The following is a 12,350-nucleotide window of genomic DNA, read 5'->3' as shown; positions in this document are numbered from 1 at the left end:
TCTCCCTTCATTTCTCGGCCACACTGCGCCATTAGTCAGTCGTGTCTCTTGAATTGAATCTGTGAGGCGGAATACGGTGGACCGATACAAATTACTGTGATAATGGCATAAAAAATGTGTGATAGATCACTGCGTTTACTCCGAGCATTATTAACACGCTTAAATTCCTTAATCCTACTAATATTATAAGTCCTACTATCCTACTAATATTATAAATGCGTAAGTTTATAAGTATGTGTGTGTGTTTGTTACTCTTTCGCGCAAAAACTACTGAACCGATTGCAATGAAATTTGGTACGTAGATAGCTGGTCAACTGGAATAACATATAGCCAACTTTGAATCCCGATATTCCTACGGGATACGGACTTACACGGGTGAAACCACGGGGCGCAGCTAGTAATAAAATAAGCTTCACCTATATGTTCGTATGTAAGTGACACTTTTAGACTCAATACTGACCCACATTAAATGGACAGATTCAATTCAAACTTCGTACACTTATCAAGGATCGGTGTCAATACAATAACTTCATGCGTTGAACTTGTTATCCTGATTAAGATTGCTAGGAATATTTATCGATTATATTTCGTTCCCACTCTGTAATAGGGGAGACAATTTAATTGATTCTGTCGTTAAAGCGTATTTTCTTAATTTCGATTTTTTTAACCATCTTTTTATACATTTCAACAGATATCTTACCCTTTAATTTTTAGTTTTATAGCATTGAAATGCTTTATAAATGAGAAATTTTTTAAAGAATAGAAAAAATTTGATCACGAGGCAGGATTCGAACCTGCGTTTCTTGCCTAACCGTAGCAACGAACCCTTAGGCACATGAAATCGAAAGAGTAGAAGAAATTCGATTACTGTGGCAGGATCACGGGTGGCCGAGAGGCTAGGCGTTGCTACGGTTAGGCAAGAAACGCAGGTTCGAATCCTGCCTCGTGATCAAATTTTTTCTATTCTTTCAAAATTTCTCAGATATCTTACCCGCTTAAGATATCGTCCCGCATCCAACACCCTACAAGTCCACACACGAGATGCACACACACACAGACACTTTCCTCGCACAACTTTTCAACCTTGACTCGTCCATCTGTTGACATTTGCCCGCCAGTGGGATAATCACCACCATCAGGACTTCCGAGAAACCTGGAGGAGCAATCCAACATTCCGCGAACACCGAGTTATCGCTAATACGGTAGCCGTTTTTTGTATAAACCAGCGGATTTAATATTTTCCGTGAAGCATATGAGACCGACTTCAGCGAGCGTATTTATAAATCACTCGTGTTTTTCTAAGTGATGTTAATTGCAATGGAAAGCGTATTGGTTATTTCGTATATATAAAAAAAAAACCGCAATGTAAGTTTGATTTTTAACTGACTTTCAAAAACGGGAGGAGGGAAGGAAGAGGTATGTTTATATAAACTATGTTCGTTCATACTTCGAATAGATAAGTGTTTCAATGTATCGCTTCTGAATGCTTTTGAAGTGGTATAAATTTTTGTTAAAAAATAAACAGGCGTATAAATGTGTCACGCGATAGTAAGTTAAAATTATGCCATATTGTTGGCATCAGATCTAATCCATAAAAAGAAATTTCATTCGATAATCCTACACCAGTACCTACTTTCGTAATCCTACTAATCCTACTAATATTATAAATGCGAAAGTTTGTAAGGATGTATGTGTGTTAATTGCTCTTTCACGCAAAAATTACTGAAGCGATTGCAATTAAATTTGGTACGTAGACAGCTGGACAACTGGAATAACATATGGGCAACTTTTTATCTCGATATTCCTACGGGATACGGACTTACGCGATTGAAACTGCGGGACGCAGCTAGTAACTTATAACTCACAAAACCTTATGATTAAAGTTAAGAAAAATAAAAAGCAAACAGGTAGGTAGCTATTATAACTTCCGCTGCAACATAACAATAAATAAAAACCCACTAAAGTCTCAAAATCTTGGAAGCCTGCACCGCCTATCCCTGCCTGGGGTGAATATTTAAGTGTAGCCTCCAACCATTCTGCAGGGAACGAGCAACGGCTACCGGTATATCAAAAAAACTGTTCTTGTATTAGTGACGTGTAAAATACTAAGAAATATGTGTATCTTCACTAATATTATAAAGTGAAACCACTAGACCGATTTCAAAAATTCTTTCACCATTTGAAAGCTGCACTTCGCTGAATGATATAGGCTTTATATACATCACGGGCGAAACCGGGGCGAAATGCTAGTGTTATATATTATGATAGCGGTAAGCTTTGTGTGTATCAGACATATAAAAATATATTTGAAGTTATGATTTCCTATTGGATTTAATTTTCGATTTTCTATATGACAATAAGCGATATAATTTTGTACAAGATTTCGAATAAAACTTGAATTGACATCAATAATGTGATAATATTTATCGTATCCTATGACTTATTAATCACACTTCACACTTATAAATGTAAACGTTTATTTGTTTGGATGTTTGTCCGTCAATCACGCTGAAACTACTGAACGGATTTTGATGAAGTGTGGTATACAAACAGGGTATTACCTGACTTGGTTGATAGGATAGTTTTTATCCCCATTAAATGCTCCCTTAGGATAACACAGAAATCTTAATAACCGGGCGGAATCGGACGAGCGGCTAGTAAGCTAATCTATTGCTGACACGTAAACAACAATAACAAAAACAAATTAGAGTGAAATTTTTGTAATGTTCACAACACGAAGATATAGATCAATTATCAAAATATAGGTTTTTCTAGGTTTGATAATAACCTAATCAATTATCAAAATATAACAACAAATCGATAAATTTACGACAAAAAAAAACCCAATCACGTTAAACAATTGATTCCTACAAACCTCCAAATTTATATAACACTGAACCATCATTAATAACTTCCCCATACAAGACATTCTGTTATTACAACCCACGCACACATAAATCACGAGATTTTATTGTTCCATGTTATTAAGTATAATGAGCGCTTCTCGGGTGATTTCGGCTGGAAATTTCGGCCAAATTATCCCCCCCTCCCCCCTATTATGTCCTGTGTTACAAGCGATTAGGGGGCATAATTGCGTATACCATCTAGCCCGTTTGAAAATATTCAGGGCGTGCGCAATCAAATATGTATTAGCGTTTGCTGCAGTGGATTTGAATAAATGCATCTTTAAATCAAGGACACGTTAAGCTGTAATGCCATGTCCGTTTTGCATAATCCCTATCCCTACTAATCCCTACTAATATTATAAATGCGAAAGTAACTCTGTCTGTCTGTCTGTCTGTTACGCTTTCACGCCAAAACCACTGAACCGATTTTGACAAAATTTGGTATGAAGATAGAACTGAACTTGGGAAAGGACATAGGATACTTTTTATCGCGAAAAAAGGGTAGAAAGGGTTGAAAGAGGGGATGAAAGTTTGTATGAAAGTTCGTTATTGTCAAACCGATTTTGATGAAACTTGGTATGTAGATGGAGCTGAACGTGGGAAAGAACAAAACATACTTTTTAATACGAAGAAAATATTCCTTACCATGTCGCGCGATATAACCGAATTATACGCGGGCGAAGCCGCGGGCGAAAAGCTAGTACAGATATAAATATTCCGCGCGTACCCGACGTTCGTGAAAATTAATTTCGAATGATTGTTTATTATTTAATTTACTGCTGGATTGATATATATATGCGGGTAATGGAACGTTTTCATTTATATTCAGTTTTGTGCGAGGCGATTTAATATCTATGGCTATAATTACAGATGCAATGATTGTACCGTATTAAATAGTGACAGTTGTTGATAAAATATGATACAGAAACGTGAATAAGTCATAAATTATTATCATATTTACAATTAAAAATAGTGTGATGTATATGTATATATCGGGGCATGTTAATATTGGATATATCATCGTCTATAAAAAATCGTAGATAATTCCAAACATACCTTGTTATAATATGTAAATTCCGTGAATATATAAATAAATAATCTCGTACGCACGCCAATTAACATATGTATGCGAAAATATAATCACAAACAATGCGAAGCTCTCTCACTCGAGTACCAAGAAAATTCGCTAACGCTGCGACACCATTACCATTATATTCCCATATGTTTTCTTGCTTTGCTTAATGGAATGCGTAAGCCTCGACAACACGCTGTGTACAATCAATGGCGTCAAACATATCTTAGATAAGGTTTTACAATGTTTACTGTTTATGTCAATGTAAATGAGGAAAATTTCAAATGATTATCTTTTTGAAATTGAAACATTTGATAGCAAGATATTAACGGAACCAAGGAGGCATATAACAACGAATTTTAATATACTAAAAATATGTTTACTCACCTATTTCCTATATCACGTATTTACGCGAACTTGATATTAAGGTTTGAACTAATGAAAGCAAACATTTTTTTTTTTATGTCATAGCGGGCAGCTGAGCTGGTGGTTCGCCTGATAGTAAGCGATCACCACCGCCCATGAACATTCGGTAGGTAAAAAGGTAGGACCTCTGCGAATGCGCTGCCCGCTTTTATGGGGTAAGGGAAAAGGAAAGGATTATCGACTGGAAAGAAGAAATGGACTGGGACGGGTGGTAGGAAAAGGAAACGGAGGGCCGTTTCCTTTTCCTCACCCGTACACGTCTACGCCATACATTATTTACACAAATTAATTTACAAATAAACGCCACAGTTCAATGAGAATTAATCGCCCATATGTTTCCAAGTTGACAGAACGGTATAACGAAAACGCGGTAGAAAGTTTTCGTTATGCCCATAAGTACAGTGGTTTCAACTTGGTGTCGAGACCTCAAGAGCCTTCAGCACCTGTTTGTTTAGTGCCTTTGCAAGTCGCCATGTTGTTTATGTAAACATCTATATATATAAAATTCTCGTGTCACAGTTTTCGTTGCCATACTCCTCCGAAACGGCTTGACCGATTCCTCTGAAATTTGGTAAGCATATTGGGTAGGTCTGAGAATCGGCCAACATCTATTTTTTATCCCGATATTCCTACGGGATACGGACTTACGCGGGTGAAACCGCGGGGCGCAGCTAGTTTTACATAAAATTCTCGCCGGATGTACTGATTTTTATGATATGAGATGAGTTTGTTGGTTTGTCATTTCACGTTGCACCGGATATTTGTTTCTTAACCGACGATCCCAATAACCAAGTAGGTTCTCAATTTATTTCGTAACTCGATAAGTACGTGGGCTTTCGACCGATTTACTCTATCTTATTATCTCCACTTTTTCTCTTTTTCTTTTTTAAAGATCTTTTCGTCTATACGAGATCTTTCGTATATTAATCACGCGGACGAAGCCGCGGGCGGAAATCTAGTATAGAAATATATATTAAGTAGACATACAATAAACTACTTGTAGTTGCATGAAAGATATCGCTGCTTAGCGATAAGGCCGCCCATTTAAACCCTTATACTTTACTTGCGTGCATTATTTTATTTCATTTCATTTAATACGTATGCAATAAAATGTTTCATCATTATAAAACCAATCCCCAGTTACTCTGTAACCCAATACATAGAAAAGCGTACCTTCAATGATCAGCTAGCAACAGTCATCGGAAAGTAGATGACGTTTTGTTTGTGTGATGAAAATAAACACAGGCTTGATTATCTGTGGCACATGACATCATTGTGTCAACACATGACCCATCGGCTCGGCCCCCGGCCGAATGCTAACGACGGTCAGCGAGATTTGAATGACCCATCCGTACATTACTTGGTCAGTAATGACGAACTATCCGGGTCTTTAAGTTGAAAACCAAGCTATGCGAAGCCACAGTTACCTGTGTAAATCACATAGACCTTTGTATCGTTAAGTAACCGTATAATATGGTCCAATTAAAATTGACATGAAGAGAGCAACTACAGACGTTTCTTACCATCTATTCTTCACTACACAGTATTAAAACAAAGTCGCTTTCTCTGTCCCTGTGTTCCTATATATGCTTAAATCTTTAAAACCATGCAACGGATTTTGATAGTTTTTTTTTAATAGATAGAGCGCTACAAGGGGAAGGTTTATATGTATAATAACATCTCCATAAACTACTCCGAATAAACGCGTGCAAACCACGAGCAAAAGCTAGTATACGTATAAACTGCTTCCCTAACCGATGGTAAATGAAAAAACTATGTTATGACGATTCAAAAGTGCTTAGAAGAAGTGTAGATACTTGGTTGTGAGGCAGGATTTGAATCCTTTTTTCTAACTAGCTGCGCCCCTCGGTTTCACCCAAGTAAGTCCGTATCCCGTTGGAATATCGGGATAAAAAGTTGCCTATATGTTATTCCAGCTGTCTACGTACCAAATTTCATTGCAATCGGTTCAGTAGTTTTTGCGTGAAAGAGCAACAAACACACACACACACACACATTCTTACAAACGTTCGCATTTATAATATTAGTAGGATAGGATAGTAGGATAGTAACCGCTTCAGACCGCTTGGTGTCGCTACGGTAGCGTAATATTAAAACTACATAACAACACGTGTGTAAAAGTAATAGAATAAAAAACACATTATATTACATACCGAATCATTTCGGCTGCACAATAAGCCAATTACTATAAGTACATCGTATAACGAAGTGTGTAGAAATTTCACTTTCATTACATTATATATAAAGTGGGTTTAATTTATTCAATTGTTTAATTTAAGCTTTTTCAAAATTCAATAAAATTAACAATTTCTCGACATTTTTTATCTTATTTCGAGTGGGATTTATTTGATTCGGTAAGCTGAAATCGAATCGCGGGTATGCGATACAAATATATGCGCGTGCGACATTTCGCGGAATTCACTCAAGTCTCGAGTTTCGAGAATTATTCTGAGATTTATTTATATGTTTGAAGTGATATATTAATTGCTAAAGCCTAAATGTATATACTCCATAACATATGATTGAAATTCAGATACAAAATGCATTTTAACTTTTGATTTTAGTTAATTTATTTTAATTTGTTAAAAAGCTAATTTTTCGTCGTTGGAGTGTAATTTATTTATTTTATTAAACTGTGTTTATTATCTAGCTCTGTTTTTATCGGCTTTATGCTTCGCGGCAATATAACATAGTCGAAAAACACAGCAAACAAGAAAAAATACCTACGTGTCACCTACTAATCGTTGCTTCTAAATATCCATTTCTAAATAACAAACAAACATGTAAACAATACTAAATATGTATTCATGATTAGATAATACTCTTTCCTGTTATAGAAATTAGTCATAAAGGTTATTAGGAGGCGATTATGAGACGATGTACCAATTATCGTCCTAGCTCTATTTGGTACTCATTCCTTGCATACCTCAAATCGATTGAAATGCTTTCTAAACACGAACCATTGCCAAACCTACTAGGACCTCATCACTTTGCGCAAATACTGTACCTCCGTACCGACACCCAGCCAATCCACAACCAACCTTAACCGTGTCCACTAAAGTTCAGTATCCCTTCAATCGACCTATCAACACATTGCACGATGTAAAACACACTCTAAGCGTGCGTAACAAGGTGTAATGTTACATGTAACAGTGGTGTTTATAAAACGCATGCCTCCACGTACCTCGGTGGCTGTGCAACTGTGTACTCCGAACAGAAATATAGCATTTTTATATGCCATGGACGTATTAAGTGGCAATGATGGCATCTTTAATGCAATCTGCGTTAGACAAGACGAATCTCGTCGTGTATGCGATTAAATCGGACGGGACGGAATGTACATCCAGGTACGATTTTGATTATAGTTCGTGAGTTGGGATGGCTGAATGACTGGATTTTTAGAGAAATGGATTGTAAGAAAAAATATACAAATCAAGTGAGAAATTATTAGAAATATTAATACAAGGTAAATAGAATGATTTTTAACTCTGCAATAAAAGTTTTTAAGTCATATGTCCATTAATTGACGGCATTCAACTACAGCATAATTGATAACATATTTATATTAATTAGTAAGAGTATCAATGTGTTATCTAGCTAAAACTAAACTATTTCTATCTATTTAATTTTCGTTGAAAACAAATATAATATTTATAAAAACCCGACGATCTAAAAACGTAATCAAAATCACAAACACAGGGACAGTAACACACTACTATTTTAAAACATATAATAACCACCGGTAAGCTATTTAGGAATTCTTCAACAATCTAAGACTGCATCTATTCGCGGAACCCAATTTACCAAGAACTGGACTATCGAATGATTGAATCACGCAATATCCGACCAGAGCTTAAACATTCGATAAAACTACTATGGAATCCGGCGAGGTAAACAAACTTGCAAGAAATGTTATTATTATGTATATACTCTCAGTTAAACGTCTCAAATAGTATATAGCATTGACGTTCAGATTTAAATTAGGAATCTATTAAAAGAGCTTCATATATTCTTCCTCTTTATAACATGCGTCTTTTATTCCTATAAGATTATTCGTGTAGTGAATGAATGATGGTATTTCAAACCCTTTTGTAACCCTTATTTGAACAGCCAGTAAAAGACACATTAAAAAAAAATCAGTGATAGTACATGATTTGATGTAAACAAAGCAAATACTTTATATAGGTTAAAGCTTTTCATTCAAAATAATATTGTATTTTTTTTTTACAAAAAGACTAAACGGTTTACAAATTTGTCAGAACTAGACTAAATTTGAAGGGGACCACATGGGAGGCATAAAAGCAATTCCGTGTAAATTAAAAATACAATAGAAATAAGGGCAATCTTTTCACTCTAAATAAAAATACAATCAAACTATTATGATTCCTGTGTACTGACTGTTTTTTTACATAATTATAATTACAATTATACATATCTTATTTATAATTGTATAATTTGCTATTAAATATGTATAACAATTATATGAAGCAGTGTAATACTAGATTGTAAGAATCAGGTAATAATATTGAACAAAACGTCATCTCATATTTATATTCAACAAGCGACGCGCCCCGACTTCACACGGGTGCAATAATACATAATACATACATATACTCTCAGCTAAACAAAAACAACAAAAACAACAGCTAAAAAAGTCTATCAAAATCTGTTGAATGAATATAAAGATCTAAGCATACAGCCACACAGAAAGCGACTTTGTTTTACACAGTGCAGTGATGATGGAATTCACACTCACGATACAAATGCTTGAATCATTCGATCGTTAACATTATTACACGATTAATCACATAATTGTTCATTACATCAATATTAATTAATTCTTGAAAAGCGTGTAATTTTAATAACATTAAAACAACCGTACTACGAACGCATACCGCGCTGCGCTGAGTTTGTTACTTCGGAGTTCGATCGAAGGAATTGTTATAAATGAGAAAGTTAAGCCGTAATGAGTTGCGAAACATCATACTGCGCAGTGCTTTCTCGGAGCATCTGATGTGATTATCGAGATAATCATAAGAATCCAGATTTAAAACAATAAAAACGTGTCGCATTGCCTCCTGGCCTAATTTCCAGAACTATAGTCAAATGTGGGCCTAAATTTTGAAAAGCAAGGCTCGGTAACCTTTTCACGACATTCAGAAACCGAAAGAACCACCATACCAGACATAAACTCATGGGTATTGTTCACAAAAACGCAACTAAATCCCAAATTAAAAATGCATTTCACCTGATAATTTCCTACAATTTTGAGGCTGTAGTGCCCGCCGATTATTATTTTGTAAACGGGTTACAAATAGCGTGACAACTTTTAAACCGTCTGAAGGTTAACTGCATTATTGTGCTTAACTTATGAATCATTTTCACTTTTGTTTTTACAATTCTGCGTGCTCTATTTGTAAAAACAGTTCTTATATCTAAATAGGATACCGTTGTTATTCATGTTTCTCTTATTATGTTACTACTATATAAATTTATTACTACGTAACATGTATATAGTACGTTAAGGTGTAATTAATTTACAAGCATCCGGTTACGAAGAGAATTTATTTCAGGCAATAAATTATCGGTATAGTAGATGTTGACCCAAAATCGGTTCAGCAATTTTAGCGCGATAAAGTACCAAAGACAAATCATAAAAATGCACAAAATTAGTAACATTATAAACGATCATGCAGACACGCATAAACAGCAACAAATAATCAAAAATATTCGTCGCAATCGTAACACTTTTGCAATAAAATCAATTATCTGGGACACGCGCAGGTCAAAGTGCGATCTCCAGACATAACCAGGCCGCAAACCCTAGCTTTGTGTTATCGATCAATTGACGTCAAGCGAAGGTTATCTGAGATAACAGTACTTAGAGGTTAGGTCACATTCCAATGTCAAAAGTGACGCTCGGTACTGAATGCAAAGAATATAAGGAAAACTTTTACTCGCTCGAGGTTTGAGCTGGATTATACGATTGACACTGAAAAGCAGTTGGACGGTCGTGTCAGATGTGTATTACATTTGTAGAAACTTCCCTTTCAAAAACTGTACTTGTAAACAACCAATAACATTTTTTATGTACGTTATATCTATACTACTACATATAAATTAATCTAAAAATACAGCCGAAACATTCTTCGTAAAACTAACCTTGGGAAAGGTCAACGATTACATAGCATTAAAACAGTTAGCATTCTTAATTCAAAACACGAAGGGGCATCAGCAAATATGCGAATAATTAAAGAGAAAATCGTGACCGATGCAAAAAAAACTGTCTGAAAATAGTTAACATTATCGTTTTAATCTCAGGAATGATAACTAAGTTACCATCACGTATGTCACAACTAATGCAGATGTCTGATAACGGGATTCTCGGTACAGTGGACGTGATGTATTTAGCTAAATCCGAGCTGAATAAGAGTGTTCGCGGAACGCTGCCACGATTCAGGAATTTAGAACACGGATTGCCATTTCGCGGTTAATTACCAAAAGTATAAACGACAGTTAGATATGTTCACCTCCAAGTTTAGGTGTTTTGTGTTTTAACACGCATTATGTTTTAGGTACATCACAGAAAAAAAAATCGACAAATCGCATAAAATACATTGATATTATAAAAACTCTACTTCCAGATATTTTTTGCTTTCATCACCTTGCAATTTAATCACGTTTGTAGCGGTGTACATGGTTTTGGGAGTAGCAAACCAGCCATGTCGACGTTTTTGTATCGCAACATTACGTCTTTACAATTTTTTATTGGTGCTTAACAACAAACAGTTTTTGGAAACTTTAGCTATTGTACCGAAAGTAAGATGTAGTAAGTGTCAACAGTAATGAGCACCGTGGTAATCACGACGTTACGGCGATGGATTTACAAAAAATAAAGAAGAAACACTCTAGTAAAATTTATGAAGACCATATACGCAACTTTGAAGAAAAATAGACAAAACTCGGACACTGTTTCAAGATATAATTTAATGCTTCACAGGAATGTTTTTTGGTTCTATTATTAATGGATGGTACAAGGTATTAATTGTGTAAACACGCTATCTTTCAACGCGAGCCCCATTACCATATTCATAAAACCATTAAAATTTATAATTATCTTATGAATAGTAAGATTTATCATTGCGTGCTCAATTGGAAACAATGTGAGCACCCACTTATCTGTTATCTCGCTTATCAGAAATTCCTTTGTTATCTCTGGGCTATAGTCTTAATGCTTTCGAGTATACATTATAGATAGGTGCCCATTAATTTGATATCATCTGTTTTTAATTGCCGTGAACCGTCGAGTGGACTTTAGGAATTTTTTAGAACACGAAAGTTCTGTTATGAACTATATGAATAGTATCAATTAAAATGTATGATTGGACACTATTTAATTCCAGATAAATCATGGAATATTTTTAAGCCAAATCACGGATAAAATATTTTAAATAGATTAAATACATTTAAATCCGAAACATGTATAGAATCACTGCGATATCATTTGCGTCCATGGTTTCTGTTTTATTAGAGTATTATTCTAATAGTCTACAGGAAAATAACGAATATTGATGTGCCTGTTTCCCTGAGACCGAATCTTGTCGAATTTTATACGAAGAAGATGATATGCTTTGGGTATCATAGAAGCCATTTTAATCAAGTGGAATAATAATATGAAGTCAAGCTAGTGCAACAATTTCAGTCAAATTAGTTAGATTACTTCGTGTAGATTGTTTAGTATCAGTTGACCCACATACTTCTTCCGTTAGGTACAAAGCAATGGTTAAAACAATCATAACAATATTTGTGTTAATCTATGACGTCAATGAATTCAAGATCAAAATAGCAAACAGGTTCGAGACTTGTAATTGTTGAAATAGGATTCTGAGAGAAACTGAAGGTATTTACGTTCAGTGGATTTATTT

At 35.1% G+C, this 12,350-nt stretch overlaps 1 protein-coding gene across 1 annotated transcript in view; it reads right to left on the bottom strand.

Annotated features, from left to right (window-relative positions):
* The window catches only part of LOC119837327 (protein kibra), a 67,008-nt gene that overhangs the window by 36,482 nt on the left and 18,176 nt on the right, over positions 1–12,350 (bottom strand). The gene's annotated exons all lie outside the window — the stretch shown is intronic.

This window comes from Zerene cesonia, chromosome 27 (assembly GCF_012273895.1).
Source record: "Zerene cesonia ecotype Mississippi chromosome 27, Zerene_cesonia_1.1, whole genome shotgun sequence".
Lineage (NCBI taxonomy): Eukaryota > Metazoa > Arthropoda > Insecta > Lepidoptera > Pieridae > Zerene > Zerene cesonia.
Note: the sequence above shows the minus strand (reverse complement) of the source record. Positions and strands in the feature narration are given on the sequence as shown.